General features: G+C 41.3%; 1 protein-coding gene across 10 annotated transcripts in view; it reads right to left on the bottom strand.

Moving 5' to 3' along the window:
* Positions 1–20,434, bottom strand: part of LRRTM4 (leucine rich repeat transmembrane neuronal 4) — a 487,149-nt gene that overhangs the window by 329,151 nt on the left and 137,564 nt on the right. For 8 of the 10 annotated variants that reach the window (XM_054180794.1, XM_054180792.1, XM_054180805.1 and 5 more), the window contains 4 exons: positions 14,218–14,322; positions 10,914–11,013; positions 3,780–3,834; positions 2,466–2,537 (listed from right to left, as the gene is read on the bottom strand). The gene's annotated coding sequence lies outside the window, so the exon portion shown is untranslated. Of the gene's footprint in view, positions 1–2,465; positions 2,538–3,779; positions 4,109–7,859; positions 7,899–10,913; positions 11,014–14,217; positions 14,323–20,434 lie in introns of those variants that run through there. The other 2 variants (XM_054180799.1, XM_054180797.1) reach the window with 2 other exon arrangements.

Here is a 20,434-nt window from a genome sequence, read left to right as displayed (position 1 = left end):
TACCAGAAAACATAAGACAAAACCAAAAGAGAAGGTCTCTGATAGAAGGTAGAAGGTCACTGCAACACTGGACTTGTTGCAAAATCTCACTTGTTTGCATCTCAAGCAGTAAGCTGCAAACCGAGGCAGTTGTTCTTTGAGCAGACGGGGGATGCTCAATGAAACCAACAGGAATCCTCTAGAGGCACAAAGAATTATGCTCACGGATCTGCTTGCAAGACCAGAGTTTTGTTTAGATTTTCTGAAACCCAAATCATTATACCAAGCAGATGAGCTTGATGCTTTGCCAACCCCCTGCAGAGCATGAGGGATCCAGGACTTCAAACGTTACTGCTAATTATTCTCACAGAACAGTAGGTACTATGCAAAGACTGAAGTCTAACGCTGAAGTAAGAGCACTCCCGTCTCCCTGGTTTGAAGTGTGAAATGCCTATAGGAGAAGGACCACTGGGGGACATGAGTTCTTGCAAGACCTAAAAACATCAGGAACGTAGTCAATGAAATTTTTTCTTGAGGCCATAAGGGAAAGAGAAACTCTGAGAGCAGGCAACTGCCAAGGGACAGAACACAGTAAGAATATTCACAGGTTTTGAGGGGTTTTGGGGTTTTTTTTAGGAAGACAGAGATTTAATTATTCAAAGCAAAAAAGAACTAAAGGAGCCTGTCAATTAAAGTGACTGATAAAAGTTTACTGTTGTTCTGAAATATTTAACAGAGAATGCTGAATTTTTTATTTGTGCTCACAACAGAGCCTGATGTTCATATACGGAAATTAATACAAACATGAAACCTAAGCTTTCAATCTCCCATAGAGGTAGGTAAGTAACGGGTCTGTCCTCTACCGATATTTCAAAATTAACACTAAGACCCACGTAACCAGACTTTCACATCAGCGTGTCTACCCACAGTGTTCCCAACAACACTGAGTACTAGCTGCTCATTAAAATCGGTTTCCAAATGTGGATTCTGTGGCATTTCATGTCTAGCCCTGACCACCATTACTTCAATGCTAAAGGCCAGAAAGAGAGGCAAAGTAACTCTGGCCTTTGGTTCTATGTTTTTAATTGAACTTGGGCTAACAGGCACTTTTAAAAATAACAAGGCTTTTAAATAATTATTGCACTATAGTACTTTTTTCTAAGAGAATACAAAGCAAACAAGAAGCTGACATGCACATAAGTTTACAAATGGATCCAAATAGGCAGCAGCATTCCCTTGTATCACTTTTTTTTTTTCCCATCTTTCTGTGCCATACTTCCAGTCTCCAGTTCATGAGTCCTGTCAAACTTAATCAACAGCAATATTAATGCTGCTAATACTAATACCCGAAATCCTTGGGTAAATTTATACATCTATGGGAAAAGGAGGTTCTGGGACAGCTGATTAGGGAATTACTTAAGTAGCAAGGCGAATATGTTAATTATTTTCATTTGGATGCTACATCACTACGATTTTTGCATCATTATCAACACGTTTTCTAAGCCAGTAATTAGGCTTTCACTGTCCACAACTGACTCAGCCACGCCAGGCTACAAGATACAAACTCCAAAAAACAATTTTCAACACACCTGCAGTTTCAATTTTCAGCCCTTCAGGATTCCCTACTGCAGACCACTAGAGAGAATGCGGCTTCAACATTACGTAAGGCTGTTCTTTCAAGACTCACACAGATTATTGCAGTACTGCTCTTTCTAGCAGAACACTGCAGTATTTGATTAAAAAAGGAACAATTGAAAAGTAAGCCCATTTTCAATATTAAAAAGAATAATAACAAAGACAATCTTTTGGGAAGACTTAACTTCTTTTTCCTTTTCTTGTACAACACACAATTGGGTAAAATTAGGTGCATTGGTTTGTATTTTGTATTCATTCTAATTCTAAGGAAAAGACAAGCAGAAACAGTTGCAGTCATTACATGGTCCACTCAGTGCTATCTCAATTTTAGCCACAATTTCCAGCCATGCATTGATAAAATACATCTCTGTTAAGTTGAAGCAAGAAGATAAGTAAAAGTTAGCATTGAAAAATTGCTCTTCTTATCAATCCAGACAAAGTCTGAAAGCCAAATCTTGCCAACACCCGTCAAAATGCACAACCCTTTTAGTAGGCCATTCTCAAGTTTGAACTACTTCAGATACACTTCATTATAATTAACAGCAGATCCATTCTTCAGACATCCCACAGAACTTCTCTGGCTGAGGACATGTTCACAGAAGTCACAAAATAGCATTAACATGCGAAAATGATTTTAAGTGTGCATAAATAAACCTCATAACTACAAAAGCTGGTATATCTCATTCTTTCATAAACTAGAATGACCTCTCTTAATTGCAGTCAAATAAATACTTCTCTTTGGGTCCTGCAGACCACATCTATTTTTAAAAAGCAACATGAAACGCCACCTAATTTCTAGACTCCGGAAGGCATAAACTCATTTGTTTTCTTCTGCACAAAGAGGGTCTTACCTTATCAAGTAGCATCATTCTACATCACCTCTGGCTCAAAACCATCTTCCTTTTCCGCATTGCGAAGACAAGCTGAAAAAAATTTCCCATCAGTGAATTGCTACTTTTTGTAGGGTTTTTACTATTATTATCACATATCCCCAGTATAAGCTGGAACATTACCATAATTTAAGTAACATGAATTACTCAGTTTGTGCAAGCAACTCGAAATGGTACAATCACTTTCTTTCCTAATTAGCTCTTATGAAAGATCAGAACAGGGTTTTTGTTCCCCTCCTAAATATTTTACTAGTTTTTAGTACAGGGGATGATTCTTCCCATCCAGTGTTTCACTGCCACTTTACATATAAGACACAGAACGACTTCCTCCAAAATAGTTTGTGCTGGCAGTACCTTCTATCCATCTCATTTACCCACCGGCGCTATGCCCTGAACTTCTCATGAGTTTAATGCTAGTTTTTGTTCTATTACTAACATAAAGTGTTTGGTGTTGCTTTGCCTTCTTGTTCCAGGAAACGACTTCTACCTCAAGTATTTGAGGTTTCCTTAGCACCAGGATTAAGGACTTACTTTAAAATGAAAACAAACTTCCTCGCTAATGAACTATAAAATATTTAACACAAAAAGCATGTTAAGTTTATGTCAAGAGTTGTAAGAAACTAGTAACGCTGACCAGGATTTTCAGTTACAGAAACATTTAACAGAAGAAGTCCAAGGCAGCAATAGGACAGAGAAGAGCCACTATTTTGCTGCACAGGGCCTGTATGAAAAACAGCCACTTTCATTACCTTTCACAGTGCTGGTATTTACTGTTTTCAGACAAATCCACGGTGAAGCAGTCTGACCCTGTTTCTCATTAAATGACAATGGCTTTGCCCAAACTGAGCTCTGGCTGAGCTCTTGGCTGGTATAAGGCTTCCAAACTCCAAAGGGAGGATGAATTCAGGCAGCAAGGAAGCCTTCGGCCTTTCCTCCATGCCGCCATTTTGTCCAGCATTTCCAAAACACAAGCTTCCTCCACTGTATGAAGTTACCACTCAAAACCTTTCCCAACCCAGATCTCCACACTCAGCCTCGTACTTTTCACTCCAAGAGGGTTCTCCCTCCCTCTTTGTGACAGGTTTTTTTCAGTAATTTACAGAAGTTTTCCTTTCTGTCACAAAATGAAACACACACATGCTCCTGCCTGCCGCCTCCCCCTCAGGGCGTTCACTGCCCCCCCAGCAGCACACTCTCCTCTTCCAGAATGGCTCCCACACAACGCCGAGCCCCAACCCCTCTCCTCTCCCCTCGGAGCCATGAGGAAACACCCACCGGTCAGGCTCAGCGGCTCTGGTACCCGGCTCCATTTTCTTTCTGCAGGCTCAACCTGCGAATGCAGAGAAGAGGAATGTGGTGTATTCTGCAGCCCCAAGGCGCAGCTGAAGGCGGTGAAGGGAAGATGGCGCCTGTGCACTCACGCAGCCCCTCTCCTGGCAGGCCCTGGCAATTACAAAACCACCTGGCAGGCTCCAACAGGTGAAGTAAATCAGAGCAGGCCGTGCTGGTCTCAAAATTTAGTTACCCAGTCAGCCCCAGAAAGAAAGACATCAACTAACTTTCTGTTTTGCAATACTTTTTCAAATGCTGGCAAGACTTTGAGCTTTTGCTTAAATGCACTTTACTGCAGAGTAATAATTTTAATAAAATTTAACCTAGAGGAGACTGAAAATCATTCAAACACAGACTGATCCATTTGCAGGATCGTATGTGAGACGTCTTGCTAATCTAATCTGAGCAGCTTGCAATCTATATAAACCCCTGGAATAAACTTAAATATAGTGATTTATTAGCAGGAAATGAATACCGTTAAGCAGATCAAGGTGAATCTATTGCTGTCATTAGTGAAAAACAAATTATTAGATGCGCCTTTCTCTCTCTTGGTCTCCCTAGAGAACTAGTCATATCTACAGGGCACAAGTATAACAACAGCATTTATGTTAATATACTTAACCAGGGCTGGAAAATAAATATCTTTTATTTATAAACAGAACCCTCACCCCGAGGCAGGGAACTTGCTATACTTGACAATATGATTAGGCAAGTACAGATCGCCCAGCTTGGAAAGAGTGACTTCGGATGTCCTTTCACACTAAACACATTTGAAGGAACAAAAAGCAAACTTTTCTAAGCTCTGGAATAAGAAAACAATACTCCCAGTGAAGAGCTATACGTCATATTATACAAGATGACTGCATTTTGCAGTGGACTGCTTTATCAGGAGGATTGAGGGCATCGTATGTAAAAGGTCTGGGAGATGTGATTGAGTAGATGAAGCTCTGGAAGAGGAACACCTAAACCTGCGTTTGACTTCTCTTCAAGCATGTTATCTTTGTAATCCTGGGCAAGTTCTGTGGGAACACCTCCCTGGGTTTTGTATGAAATGCAGCTACCCGCCTTTGTGAGGTGCTCTAAACAGAGAGGCTCCAGGTGGCTTTCTCAAGCACCGAAACTAAGTGGAAAACACCTTCCTCAATCAGGGCAGAAATACTACGGAAATTTCAGGATCGACTGAAGTAATGCTCTGTATTAAGCATTACAGCTTAAGAATCACAATTGTGCATGAAGGAATTGAGGGAATGGCATGAGGGAGCGCATTCACGAAGAGCAAACCACGCAAGAGCCATCGGTCACAAGGATTGCATCCGCGGCGACAGGTTCCTCCTGCACTGGAGCAGGGTCCTTGCTCCAGTTGTCCCATGGCAAGACCCATCTTTTCTGCCCTGCTATTTCACTGACACCCCTGGATGCACTGCCTGGGTTTGGTCTGTCAAGTATTATTAAGGGAGACCTGGTGAAGAGAAAAAAATAGGAGAAGTCTGACAGCATGTGGATGATTATTAGACAAAGAGCAGCTATCTGACAAATATTTTGGAGAGGATGAGGATTACATCCTGTTATTACAAAAGGATACAGAGGGTTTTTCTGCAGATGTCAGGTGGGCTGTTGAAATGATGAGTGCTGTTGGGGCACTGTCTTATAAATCATGTTGTGGCATCAAGAGATTGTCTGAATCACACAATGCTTTCATAAGCTAAAAGAAAGAACGAGGGCTAATTAGCTCAAGTGCAAGTGAACTATTAACAGCTATCCTCTTTCTGGCACTCAAGCTAGCACCTTCACATACACAGAACTCTGCTGTGAAGGCACACAAGCTCATTCATCACTATCTCAGGTATCTCTGGAGCCTTGAATAAAGGTCTTATTATTAAAATTCCAGGGCTTGATCTTGACTGAAAGGCCAGGCAGACAATTACAGTATTTACTGTTGCAGTCTTCCGTGAAAGTGAAACAAAGGTGATAATCACAAGGAACTTGCGCTAAGTCAGATTCCAGTCCTTCTCTTGTATTAAATCTTACCTTAAATTCAAAAATATAAATCCTGCTCCTGATTCTTCCATTTGCTATGGAAACGTTGCTTCTCTGCACTCGTTTTGCCCTGTCCTTCATTAACTTCTTCCCTCCACTCCCTTTCCCCTCCCTTACACATTTAAATTAAATATCTTGAGAACACATCTTATGCATTGGCAATACGTTAACACAACTTCATCCTGTTCTCAAAATCTGCTAAAGTGCTTCCCCTGTAACAAGTAATATTTCTCCTTTTCTGTGAATTTGTCTTTAAAAGTACGTCACTGAAAAAGAAGATAGAGTTGTTTTCTTCAGCATTTTTAAAGCATATATGCAATGATCCTGCTCACCTCAGTAAAATAAAAATGCATAATTGCCAGCCTTAAAGCCATAATTTGCATTAATATTATGAAGTAAACCTCTTATGCATGCAGTGCCATAGTGGTGGCCTCAGCAGTTGTGTCTCCTTCTAGGTGGGCAGGGAAAAATATTGCTGAACACATGCATCATTGCTGACCATCCCCGAACAGAACTCCTCTGATTAGATTTGGGAACTGGCGAGGAATTGACTTTATCTATGAACTCCATTTCCTGGATAATGTTATTAATTTATTCATTAAAATGTTATCAAATTATTGAAAAGAAATCTCCGTCCTGAGCATTAGATAACAGCGGCTCTGCTTCCCATCTCAACGGTACATTCACTTTAACAGGACTTAACTAGCAATATTGTTTAGTGATTTTATTATTACCATTATTCAATTCAGCCAGGCTTTTTTTTTTTTCTCTCTTCTTCTTTGCACTCTGTTTACACTTTTTAATGAGGTTTTAATCTTCCCTGACGTATTTATTCAGGTTATTTGTTTTACAAAAGGAAAGGGCCTTAAGTATAACTGAGGAAATCAATGCTTTTTTCAGCCTGGGTCCAATCTCTTTCCAATTCTCTTTTTCAAATATTCCTCATCCTAGGGAAAACAAAACAAAAACGAAACTAAAAGAAAACACACACACACAAAAAGGGGGGTGTGGTGTGGAGAATGTATGCAAGAAAGTTAGAGTTTTTTTAGCTTAATTCAAGTAAAACTCAAATTCTTATGGAAGAGCTGAGAATTCTAAAAAGCTCCCTAAAGAATAATTGATTGCAAAACCGGAGCCTGCAGAGATTCACAGATATAAAAAAAAGCATTTAAAAATAAAAATGTGTTAAGTAGCACGGGAAACCTTAAGCTGGCATTGGTCACAGCAAATCAGCATCCCCTTAAAATCACGCAACATGTGGGGTTTTCTCCATTGTGTTCCTACAGTGTTTGCATATCTTGTTTGGGTTTGGTTTTAAAGGGATCAGCGTGTTGGGTGTATGTTGGACGGACAGCCTGAAAAATCCAACTGCAAGAGCAACAAGCGCGAGCGGCTGGATTTTATGTGATATAACCTAGCATCAGCTGCGGATTACTAGCTCAAAAATTTATCTCTTTTGCTGAAGTTTCTCAAATAAGAAAAAAATTTCGACATCCACGTAAAGCCATCAGAACCCTGAAAATGAGGCAGACGTATTGAAGCCTTGAACACTGAGGTTTCAAGTGAATTCTGTCCTTATAGAGTATAACAGGAAAAAAGGCTGTGGACTATCTGGAGGACGGTCCACAGAATTTGCTGAATCAACTCCCCCGGGGTGAGTTCTTGCTTCTACCCTTATTCTGTCAGCACTGTCCACACTATTGAAATAGAGAAGGACCCAGCAAATTCCTTTCACTGGGGCTGAGAAAATACGATGGCATTAAGTACATTCAACTCTAACATGCAAAGACAGTGCCTACTACCTAGATCAAAAAGCCTTAGAGTGCTGCTGAAACACTTCGAAGGCTGGAAGGGCCATCATCACTGCCTTTCATTACCATTATAAGGTTAAATGCGCTTACCACATCACATTCCTTGCTCCAGAGCTGCTGTAGTACCTTTGCAAGAAAAGGATGCTGAAAGTTAAGAATTTAAGAATATACTTACACTGACATCTATGAAGGATTTCTGTTCTGTAATACTTGTCATGCTGAATATATACATTGCTACCTCACCTGTAAGATAGCTAATAAGATGTTTCCCATTTAATTTTCTGAGCAGCAAAAGTATTTAAAGAACATTAATGTAGTCAGACTTAATTTACTCCTTTTTTCTTCCCCATGACTTGCAATCATTTTTCACCATCCTCATGCTAGTTAGCTATTATTTTGTAAATGAATGATTTCATTTAATTTGGTTTCAGATTTAATTGTTCCTTATTGGAAATGTCAGCTTTCACAGTTCATTAATAAGGGCACTGGTGGAAAGAAAGCAAGGAAAGAAGTGGGGATAGGGAGAAATAAACTTATCTTGCAAGTAATGAAGAGCTTTAGTTAATGTTATGTCCACATATTTGTTTTAAGTCCCTCTTGAACCTCGGCCTCTGGATTAATATTACTGAGGATATTTGCTGGAATTCAACAGACTGGTTTCTCTGACAGACGCTGCTTGCTGACAAAGAGATACAATATCCTCCTCGAACTGTTAAGGCTCTCCTCCCTAGTTACTTGGCGGAAGAATTCTGAGGTGGCAATCGGCCATCTTCCTGCGACAGTGGTTTAAACATTCAGATGTAAAATTGGTTCTTCCAAAGAGGGAAAATCTGCCTGAGCGTACAACACTGGGATTTCCTGGGTGACGTGCATTTTGGAATACCTCTGGACAATCGGTGGAATATTGTAGTTCTCATCAAGGAACAGAATCCCACTGCATTAGACAATCCAAATTGTCTACTGGAGAGCCGATTCCCTGCGCCAGTGGCTACACACTGCTGAGTAACCACCGTCTTTAATAAATAAATACTGCCTTTAATCACTGCTGTACCTCAGTTGCCCTCATGAAAATATGAACAAAAACTACTCCCTGTTTCTCCAGATGTAGCAAACCCAAATCCATTAACCCAGTCCATTAAATACTACTGTGCTGAATGAATTCCTCTACGTAGTCCCACATTATCAGTTTGGCGTTTTTTAAATGTATTTACTCAATGTGCATGTGAAAATAAATAATGAAAACATTATTTCTTTCTTTGCCAAGTAGAATGGGACTGAAATGATAAATTGCTTTAACAGTTTTATCTTTAGTGGTGACATTAGAGTGTTTTCTAAGCTTTGCAGAGCCAAAATGTTGGGGTTTTTTTAAAGCTGCGGAGAATGACAAACTGAGACATAATAATGACATAACCATCCACTAATTGGAATACATTAGAAGTTTACTTTTGATCAAAATTTGTCACTCAACCACCAGTTAATAAAGTAGATTACTGGCAGAGAAAAAAAACCACCAATAATAATCTATGAATTTTTTATGACATAATCAAGACTAGTAGTTAAAACCGATGCACAAATCCAGCAACAAAACACTGCAGTAATACATTACTTAGGGAATGTATCCTGCAATCCGTCCTGTATTTTGGATACTTTCTCTGTAAAATGCTTTCTAAGCTCGTTTAGATTAATTAGCATTTCTGAAACACTTTCTATGAAATGGCTTTGACTTTGTGTTATTGGTCTGCCTTATGCTGCTTGCACATGTTTAAGGGAAAGGTCCCCCACAGCTTTTTTGGGAAAGGAAAAAAGAAAAGCAAGCAATTTCATTTTTTAAACAAGTAAATAGTGCATAGAGAATTGCATAAGAAAAAAAAGATAAAATTAGAAACAGGCTTCTGTATATTTATGTGGCGCCTCCAAAAAGACAATAACTGAAAGAAAACAGAGCTTCTGTATAGGGAATTTATTACACATCAAAAGAGCCAAAATTGACTCTATTTACCATGTATGGGAAGAAAAGAAAGATGTGCTGCATTGCATATAGTAGAATATCTCAAGGGCTTGACTGAAATAATGGAAAAAATATCCACGGATGATGCAGTGTGTTGGATCAGGCCCTAAGAATAAAAGGTGCCCAGTTCCATCCACCCATCCCCAGTTTTGCCAGAGACTTGCCCTCCAACTCCACAAAGCGTTTGTCATACCCTCTGCATTCAACTCATCGCTGCCGCAGATGCTTCATTTTAAGCAGATGAGAAGTCCCTTTCCCGAGAAAAGATCTTATATTTGAGGACGCAGCTGAGCTGGACCACTAGATTTGCTCTCGGTAACGACACCTGATTTCCAGAGTTGCAAACCACTTACTGCTTCGATTTACTTCAAATAGAAAAAAAAAAAAAAAAAACCAAAACCAAAAAAAACCCCAAGAAACAGAACAGACCCAGGAGGTTATTACCTCAGTTTCCCCAAGTGTACAGCAGTAGACCAATTTCACATAATAGGGGCATTGACAGGTTTAAACCAGAGTTTCAAAACCACATTCAGATTTTAAGAAAACTACAATATAAATGCAAAATCTTTCTATAATAAACACTCAACTGCATAATTATAATAATCTTCATTTTTATCTTCCCAAAAAGCGGAGGAAAATATAATGCACTTACTTACCAAGGTGAAATTACTCCATCTTTGAGAGACTACGAATGGAACATTCTAACATGATATTTTCTTGGATGAAAGCTCCCATGCAAGTGTAAATTATTATCATTAAAATAATGAATTCTTTGCCTTATTTAAGATTTGCAGCTCACTCTTGAATTGAAAAGTGCTCTCTCTGCTCCGTGAAACTCAGGGGTGTAATGTAAATTTTCCACAGCATTTGGTTTTCAACTAAATTCTACAGACACATGATCAGGAGACAAATCCCCATTAAAAAAGGCTTGTGAGTAAGCACCCAAAGTAGTTGTCTTTCAATTATAATTTCTAGATAATGTGGAGGTTGGTCATTATTACCGAGTGTTTTAAATACTAGCTCATCAGTTCAAATCTGGGTCAGGCAGAAAGTTAAAGGGAAGAGAGCTTTTACATGTCCTATATCAGACACGGTAGTTTCGGGCGATTTCCCAGTTGACATATATAAAAAAAGCCCCAGAACATCTCGTCACTTTAAGCAGCTCTTGTCATTCTCAGCCAAGGAACCCAGAATTAAACCAAGTGCTGAGGTGGAACTGACCTCTCAACGTCGAAACAGCTCCCTCAGATGTCCAAGGTTGAGACGCATTGTCCGGCACCGCACTCCCATGCACGCTTGACCCTTGCCAGCGTCATAAATGCTGAGGAAATATATATGAGAACAGCATAAATCCATTTTCACAGGCTGCCTCTAGCCAGAGCAGCAGGAAAAGTTTTTAACTCGACTTTTCAATAGAAAGAACGATCCAATGGATCAAGTTGTTTCTGGACAATTCAAAACTTTCATCCTAATTATTATATTATTATAATATATTGTCTGTTATTATTATAATAGACAAATCAACACACTGCAAACTATTTTGTGTCATATACAATCCTAAGTATCTCCCCTAACTAAAATTTCAAAATCTCAGGATGAAAATTCTCTCTATTTTCCATCTCTATTTCTAGATGTTCAGGTCACTCTTTAGTGCTTGTACAGCACAAAGCACCCTGTGCCTAGTCTTTGGAGGCTCTGCAGGTCATGAGCACTTACTGATTTCACTTAGATTTGGGAGTAATTCATTTAAAATAAGGCCTAGGCTATCTTAAACTGCACATAGAGTAATCCAAATTAAAGGCCACCTTCGACCATCTCTGAATTCGCTTTAAGAATTATTCATTAAAAAGAGGTTCTAGGACTAGTTTACCAATGATAAACAGATTTTATTAGCATACTGGCAGCATCAGGAGTAGTCCATCTCAAAAAGTTATTAGCTGTGACTATAACCCATAGTTCTAAGCAATGTCTTCACTGATTCGATCCCTTAATTACAGCAATCAATTGACATTAATATGCCAATTCTGTGACCCCCTTTGTAAAGGGGTCAGACAAAATGATTGAATAGTCTCTTCTAGTCTTCAAACCTATAAATAACAATTTATTAAGGTAGCTAATAAGCATGTATTAGCGAGACTGAGCGTAGAAGCCAAGCAGCCCAAATCAAGTTCAAGAAGGGCTTCAGTTCAGCCTCCTGCTGCCAGAGGAGCGCCTGGATCAACAGGATCTTCAGGGGATGGAAACTGGTCAAGCCTCCATGTGTAGGTCTCTGCCCTCCCACACACCCTCCAGCTTTAAAAGAAGTTTGAAAATCTGCTTTGTCTTCATGCACAAACTTTCAGCAATCTCAAAAATGCTCCTAGGATGGAAAATCAACAGCCTGTTCATTTTTGTATTAATCCTTTAAAATCTATTTATAAATGAAATCTAAATTCAAATTTTATTATGAAGATTTGGGTAAGTTCTGGCACTTAGAACGATTTCTTTGCATCTCTTGCACATCACATTTACCAAATCAATTCACTTACAAAATGCTGTTTAATGAGGGACTCTTCCTCCCAGTCATTTACCTCTTTTTGGTGGCTTATGGGCCATCAGTCATGCCCTTCGTGCAATGTCGTGCTTTCACGTATGGCAGCGAGTGGGCAAACCCTGCCTAAGAAATGTTCCCTTGTTTACTCTTTATGGAGGATTGTATCTCTGTTCACTAATGTTCTCTAACTGCCATAATTTGATTACTTTGTGTGCTGAAAACAGTAAAAAAGTTAATTAAAAATAAACAAAGAAAAGCAAGAGAAGTTAGACCCCTGTACTATCGACATACAATTGTAAACTGAAAGCTTCAATGTAACAGAATCAGCTAAAGATATTTTAGATGCTGTTTTGATCCTAAACAAGCATCTCCCACAAACAAAAGGTGAAGTCTACTTAACTCAAGTACCTAAATATTTTTGTGGACTAAAGGAGCTGCATAATGAAGGAGACGCGAAACTATTCAAAAGATAATGATCATTATTTCCAATGTTTGTCTTGAGCAGTAGTTGTAGTAATTGCAGAAGATAATGTGCCAGACTGGCAGTATTCCTCCCCTTGACTCTAGTCAATGTTGTACTTTTGACAAAGCTATTGCTAACTTGGGACTTCCTATTTGTACCATGGAATCATAGAACCATAGGGTTGGAAGGGACCTCTGGAGATCACCCCGTCCAACCCCCGGCCGGAGCAGGGTCACCCAGAGCAGGTGGCACAGGGACGCCTCCAGGCGGGTTTGGGATGTCTCCAGAGACGGAGACTCCCCCACCTCTCTGGGCAGCCTGTGCCGGGGCTCTGCCACCCTCACAGCAAAGAAGTTCCTCCTCGTCTTGAGATGGAACTTCCCACGGTCAAGTTTGTGCCCGTTACCCCTTGTCCTGTCCCCGGGCACCACTGAGAAGAGCCTGGCCCCGTCCTCCTGACACCCCCCCTTGAAGTATTTGTCAGCGTTGATAAGATCCCCCTCTCAGTCATCTTTTTTCCAGGCTGAAGAGCCCCAAATCCCTCAGCCTTTCCCCATCAGAGAGATGTTCCAGTCCCCTCGTCCTCTTGGTGGCCCTTTGCTGTCCCCTCTCCAGCCGTTCCCTGTCCTGCTGGAACCGGGGAGCCCAGAACTGGACCCAGTGCTCCAGATGGGGCCTCCCCAGGGCAGGGCAGAGCAGAGGGGGAGGATGACCTCCCTCCACCTGCTGGCCACGCTCTTCTGGATGCCCCCCACGATGCCACTGGCCTTCTTGGCCACCAGGGCCCATCGCTGGCTCGTGGCCATCCCGTTGTCCCCCAGGACTCCCAGGTCTCTCTCCACAGAGCTGCTCTCCAGCAGGTCACCCCCAACCTGTCCTGGTGCAGGGGGTTATTCCTCCCCAGGTGCAGCACCCTACACTTGCTCTTGTTGAATTCCATAAGGTTTCTCTCCGCCCAACTCTCCAGCCTGTCCAGGTCTCTCTGGATGGTGGCACAGCCTTCCGGGGTGTCAGCCACCCCCCCCAGCTTTGTATCATCAGCGAACTTTGCTGAGGGTGCACTCTATCCCCTCATCCAGGTCATTGATGAATATATCGAAGAGGACTGGACCCAGTAAGGACCCCTGGGGAGCACCACTTGTCATTGATCTCCAACTAGACTCTGTGCCCCTAATCACGACCCTAAATGCAACTAATCACAACCATGATGCAACTGAACACGCCTATCATAGAATGTGTTGGGTTGGAAGGGCCCTTTAAAGGCCATCTAGTCCAACCCCCCTGCAGTGAGCAGGGACATCTTTAACTAGGTGTGCACGTTCATCTGAATACGTGCAAGTTTTCTGCCCTATCATTTCACCAGGCGGGTTTGCTAACTTTTCATCAATATTTGTCCGAGATTTCTCAGGCACAGTAGAAGTCATCCCACTCTGGCCAGCTCTAGTACACACACAGCTTGTTCCTCCATTTGGGATTAGGATACACAAAACTCTCCTCACAGCCAGGAAAAAAACACACCGCATACATACCCTGTTTGCCCCCATGCTCAGAGCCCAGGAGAAAGGTTGTGCTGGGTAATCCTCCTGGGACTGCGGGGCTGCGAAGGCTGGACTCTGCGGGATGCCGGGAAAAGCCTGGGGACAGAGCAAGAAGGACACGGTCAGCCAGATGCTCTGGAGAGTAAGAAGAGCTGCAGATTTCCATGGGCTTCCAACCCCAACATAACTCTGACAAGAATCCTGACGGCAGGCAGCCAGCGTGCTCAGAGCGACCTGCCCACCACGCTCGGCTTTCCCAGCCACCAGACTTAGTCACGCTTGTTCGTGCAGCAGCAGCTTTTCTGCCGTTCAGAAAAAAAAAAAAAATATTCTGACTCAATGTTCCTGTATTCTGGAAACTTAATAAGAGAATATCCCTTGGCATCCAAAAAACGGCAGGCAGAAACTAATATGAAAGCCAAGTGAAGGAACAGGACAGGTGAAAGTCATTGCAGAAAGTCTAAAATGTGTTTTCCAATGATTAGGAAAATAAAAAAATTGATTGCTAGCCTGCAGATGTTCCTGAGCAATTCAGAAATAGGAAGAGCAAGTCTTTTGTGGGTCCTATTTAAAGTGCGGTATCTGGCATTCAGCAAGTTAGGTGCTTCCATCCACAATCACAGTTATTTTGCTTTCTAAATGTTGCCCAGATGGTCAGTTTTTGTGTGGCAGCAGCGCGTGTGTGAGGGGGTGGCGGGGAAAGATTGTAATTACGAGAATGTGTGAAACTCCACCGCTACCACTGCAATAAAATGACTGGAGTAACATCAAATTTAGATTCTCTGCACATATATTTCGTATGCATACAACATCATAACTGCCTGGAAGGAAAAGTCAGTTATTTTCTTTTTCTAAATCCTTTTTCCTTATCAGCTATAAAATGTTACAATAAAAAAAAAAATAATAATCTCAGGGGGGAACCGAAGTCCCAGAAGGTGCTTGTCAAGGAGAAAAATAATTGTTAGCCAGAGCTGATTAAACAGCAATATTTTCAGGGAATGAAATGATGGCTAAGAAATCATCCAGGAGATGTTAGCCTCAGTATTCTTAACTTGTCATGAATGGCTAATTTCTTCAGAAATACATTCTAAAGAAGCTGATGCCACATCTTCCCCCCCAGCCATACTAATTGTTTATTAGCATACAAAAGAACCAATGACCTTTCAAATCGCATGTTTATTGTCCCTGGTAGGCAGAAGAAATGAGCCTTGGCACAGCACACATGCTTGGTTCCTTTTTATTTTTAGGACAGTAACCTTTTAAAGCGATGAACTCTTCATCAATAGTATTTCACAGGCTGTATTTAATAATCAAGGAACTAAGCAGAAATGTGTTATTTTCCTACTTCATCTAGGATTCAAAATTTAACAAAAAAATTAAGGCTATTTTATAAGTGTTAAGTAATAGTTGTACAAATGGAAGTATTTGGGGGATTTAAAAGCATCCTAAAAAAAGTTTTGAAGTGTTTCACATCAAGCACCAGAACATTTACGTGTAAGCTTTTTGAAGGGTGCGCAGAACTTGAACACGTTTTTTTTCAGGGTATTACATTACTCCTCCACTCAGCATTGCAACTGATTAACGAGCTTGAGTCTCATTTTTAAAAGCCATTTAAAAGCCTAGGCCGCTTATCTTCATTGCCTTTCAATATGGATTAGGTTCTTAAATCTCAGAACCACAGAATAGCTGTGGTTTGGAAGTGACCTCTGGAAATCTTCCAAGTCCAAACCCCTGCTGGAGGCAGGATGAGGTAGAGCAGAGCGCCCGTGACTACGTCCAGGGAGGAACTGAGTATCTCCAAGGATGGAGACTCCACAGCCCCTCTGGGAAATACATTCCAGTGTTTGGCCACTCTCCCAATAAAGAGTTTTTTCTTACATTTCAATGGAATTTCCTGTATTTCATAGAATCATAGAATCTTCATGGTTGGAAAGGACCTTTGAGATCATCGAGTCCAACCCAACAACCTACAATCTCTGCCACCAGAGCATGCCCTGAAGTGCCACATCTAGACCTTTCTTAAACACCTCCAGGGATGGTGACTCAACCCCTTCCCTGGGCAGGCTGTTCCAGTGCCTGACCACTCTTGCAGTAAAGTAATTCCTCCTGATATCTAACCTAAACCTCCCCTGCCGCAACTTCAGACCATTTCCTCTGGTCCTGTCATTATTCCCCTGGGAGAAGAGGCCAACACCCACCTCTCTACACCCTCCTTTCAGGGAGTTGTAGAGGACAATGAGGTCTCCCCTCAGCCTCCCCTTCTCCAAGCTAAACATGCCCAGCTCCCTCAGCCTCTCCTCATATGCCCTGGTCTCCAGACCCCTCCCCAGCCTGGTCGCTCTCCTCTGGACACGCTCCAGCACCTCAATGTCCCTCTTGTACAGAGGGGCCCAGAACTGAACACAGCACTCGAGGTGAGGCCTCACCAGCGCCGAGTACGGAGGCACCATCACTTCCCTGCTCCTGCTGGCCACGCTATTCCTGATACAAGCCAGAATGCTGTTGGCCTTCTTGGCCACCTGGGCACACTGCTGGCAGTTTCAGTTTTTACCCAATACCTCTTGTCTTGTGACTGAGCACCACTCAGAAGAGTCTGGTTTTTACCACATCCCATCAGGTAACGTGCTGGTAAGAGCCCCCTAAGCTTTCTCTCCTCAAGGCTAAAGAGTCCCAGCTGCCTTCAGAGAGCTAGTCCTTGTCGATTCCCAAAGCAGAAGACACCAAAATCCAAAAGCAGATTTTTGAAAGTAGTTTAGCTGTCCACGGGCATCACACATCGTGGGAACAGAGAAACCCACTGAGAAATTTATTCCATCCAAATTATCCTAGAAATACAGTGAAGTTCAGTGTCGGTGCAGTAACCGTGGACGAGCCTCATTTTTTGGGTGAACCAACATCACGCAGGATATAATTTTCATACTAGTTTGAAATCTGAGCCTCTTTGCAAACCAAACCATTCATTTCGCTCCACCAAATCAAGCTGAATAAATATGGTTAACCAGCACAAGAGAAACAGCATATTTAAAACACGAAAATGTCATCTTTGCTCAACTTTAGGTTACTTCACAGCACCAGCAGAGCTGCTACAACATAAACCAGTACCGGTACAGCCCATCTACGTATTCATCTGCATGAATATACACTCTTTCCCTCCCATCTGTTTTTACTTTAGATAAGCCTTCACAATAGATGATGTTCTTAAGGCTATAAGCTCCTCCTTACTAAGTCCTGAGTAGTCTTAAGGTCAATCTTGCTGTGCATTCATCACCATTCTGGTCAAAAACAGTATTAGCAAATTCTGATAGACAGATTGCAGGATACATAGTGCACACACACACACACCCCCATTAATGAATGTTAATGTAATGGTCTGGAATTCCTAGCAGCCTTGGGACCAAAGAAAATAAAAACAGAAGTATTTCAAATAACAGACATGGTACTGAAATCCAAAAGAATCAGCTTGGGGTTGGACTAGATGACCTTTAAAGGTCCCTTCCAACCTAACAGATTCTATGACCAGAATGGTCCAGAAGGTTTTGCAAGGGTCCCAGATGAGACAGTTTGTAGAATAATAATATATAATATATAATAAAATAAATACTGGTCTCCAATTTGCATGCCTGGCTTACCAAGCATCACTGGAAAGTTGTCCAAAAGTAAGGACCTCTGAAAGACCTCTTGCCCCAGCCATAAACATGACAGGATCAAACTTTACACAGAAACTATTTACTGCATCTATTAGCTAAGTGAACATAACGAAAATGATGATGTGACTTTATTCCGTTTATTCCATAACAAGAGTATATTGGGGTTGGTTAAAGGTACCCACAAGAGAGACAATTTTCAAGACCTAGTAGGGACCAGGCAATCTGTTAGATGCGAGAGTCTTAGTCCATTAAGTTGCTGAGCCAATTCATGATAATGTTATTTAGTGTAAATTTCCATTTGGATGAATAGTAAAGAGCTTGATCTATAACATTCGTAATTGAATTAGCAACCTCTTTGTTTCCCTATTCTCTTTATGGCCAGGCCATGTATGCATTTTGTGAGCATTCTGAATTACAGCATTCAAGCCATTAGTCGGGAAAAGTGCCACATAATGCCCTTTTGGAAGTGGATTTTTATTCCATTTAACTTTTTTCCTTCCTGGAGAAGCGATGTTTTGCCTTTCACTGCTGTTATCCAGCAGCCTCTATTTAAATCTGCTTTGTTTCACTTAAATTTGATTAGATTCCATAGATCTACTCTGCATGGCTGATATAGTTTGACCCCTACAAGCCCAAAGCTAGGATTTCAGGATTCATTTGTTTTCCCATTATTTTTCTGGACAGGAATAGTAATGGTAGATTAGGAAAGAAAAATATAAGAGACTAATTTAACAAGGGATTTAAACACCTGCTTAATTACATCTCTGCTGAGGGCAGCACTGATTCAAGTGCTTAATTGGGTGTTGTTATTTGAAAATATGGAAGAACTGCATGAAAAGAGGCTTGTAAAAGTACCTGAATGTATAATAACGTTCACCATTTATTATAAGTCTCAGCATTAAAACGGGCCTACATTTTGAATCTATCTAGTGGATCCTCATGCGGGGCTAAGACTCGCTGAAGAAAATGGATGACTCTAACAGGATCAAGCATTTTCTGCTTTTGGCTACATACAGATGTTTGTCTAGAGCCACGGTTTTCAAACACAACTTGAGCAGTAAAACCGAATTCTCCTGAGGCTCCAGGAAACTGTAATCCATTTGTACCGAGGATCCGCACGTCTCTCCACCAGGATCCACAACAGCTGCGCAGGGGAGGGACGCGGTTACTATGGTCTAACAGTAGTAAAATAATTCCTATCATTTTACAAACAGGGAAACTGAGTTCTAGAGCAGCAGAGTTTAAGGGCAAGGAACAGAATGCAAATGTTACCACACCTTTAACCATTTAGCCCAAAGTAGCCAAGTACCGTCCATCGCCCCTGAAAGCGGCGGGTATCTCTTCAGTTGTTCACAACTACTTTGACCTCCGCATGGACCATCCAACCCCTCCGGTCTCCTGAGCGTCACCATCACTGTCGTAAATTAGACATATACTCCTAAATTAGTAATTAGAAAGATTTCCTTGTACTCCAGCTAAATTTTAATCAGCAACACCCTAGTAAACCAAAAAAACCCGACAAACCCAATGCATACTGCTTACGTAGATATAGCATTACACTAGTATGTGTATAACACTAGTAGAGCGGAACAGCTTGTCTAAAAGGTTTAAAGGCTAATAAGAGCGACATGTAGCCAACGCTGGATAGGGTGAACGACAAAAACCTGTCAGTGAATTTACCTTCCTAAGAGTAAAACGAATTTTACTAAAGTGTTTGGAGTTTTTTTCCCTTGCGGGTATCTCCATTGACTGGGGCTCTGGATCACATTAACTTGACGCCTCAACTTGGAGCATCCTTCAGTCCTTCGGGCTCCTGCCAAAACGCATCGCTGGGAGGCAGCTCTAAGAAACGGAGCCAACGTACACACGCTCCAGCCCCGAGAACAACGCAACAGCCAACTCCTTCAGGGCCCAATTATTTGCCACAAAATTGAAGGACAGGGATGCGTTTCTGCCTTCAGACACCTCCTAGCCCACTTTCTTTTTTCAACCGCACTTCGAATAGTAAGAAGTGAAGAAAAAAAAAAAACAAAACAGTTTACCAATAACGCAATGGCAGATCCTTTGCTGAATCTGAGGCTATTTAATATTCAAATAGAGAACACTGGATATTCATGTAATCATCCTGATTGTTCTGAACATGATGTTGCTAAAATCCAATCTGTCTTGGCCAGGATCGTTTAAAATAACAGTAATGTCTTTCCAAACCATAATTATTTTTTAAAAACTAGTAAACACTTGAGTGCCTGAAGTTAGGATCGGTGTCAAAAGACGATTTAAAAGCAGCCTGAGTTTTGGGTTTATTTAGGGGGGCCCATGACTTCTGAATTCTTTCAAACAACAAAAGTGGCTGGATTTGATCTTCAGAAAATGCTGAACTCAAGGACCAGCTTTTTCTTAAAGTCCCGAGCTGGGCACTTAATGGATACACATGAAATAATTCTTACAAATCAGTAGAAAATAAACCCATATCTTAAGCATCTTTGGATACATCAGTTGCCGCAGTTTGCTTATACGCTGGATAATAACTGAAGTGACTTCCAGCATTTTTTCTAGCATGT

Source organism: Rissa tridactyla, chromosome 20 (genome assembly GCF_028500815.1).
Source record: "Rissa tridactyla isolate bRisTri1 chromosome 20, bRisTri1.patW.cur.20221130, whole genome shotgun sequence".
Taxonomy (NCBI): Eukaryota; Metazoa; Chordata; class Aves; order Charadriiformes; family Laridae; genus Rissa; species Rissa tridactyla.
This window is presented reverse-complemented; position numbering and strand designations above follow the sequence as displayed.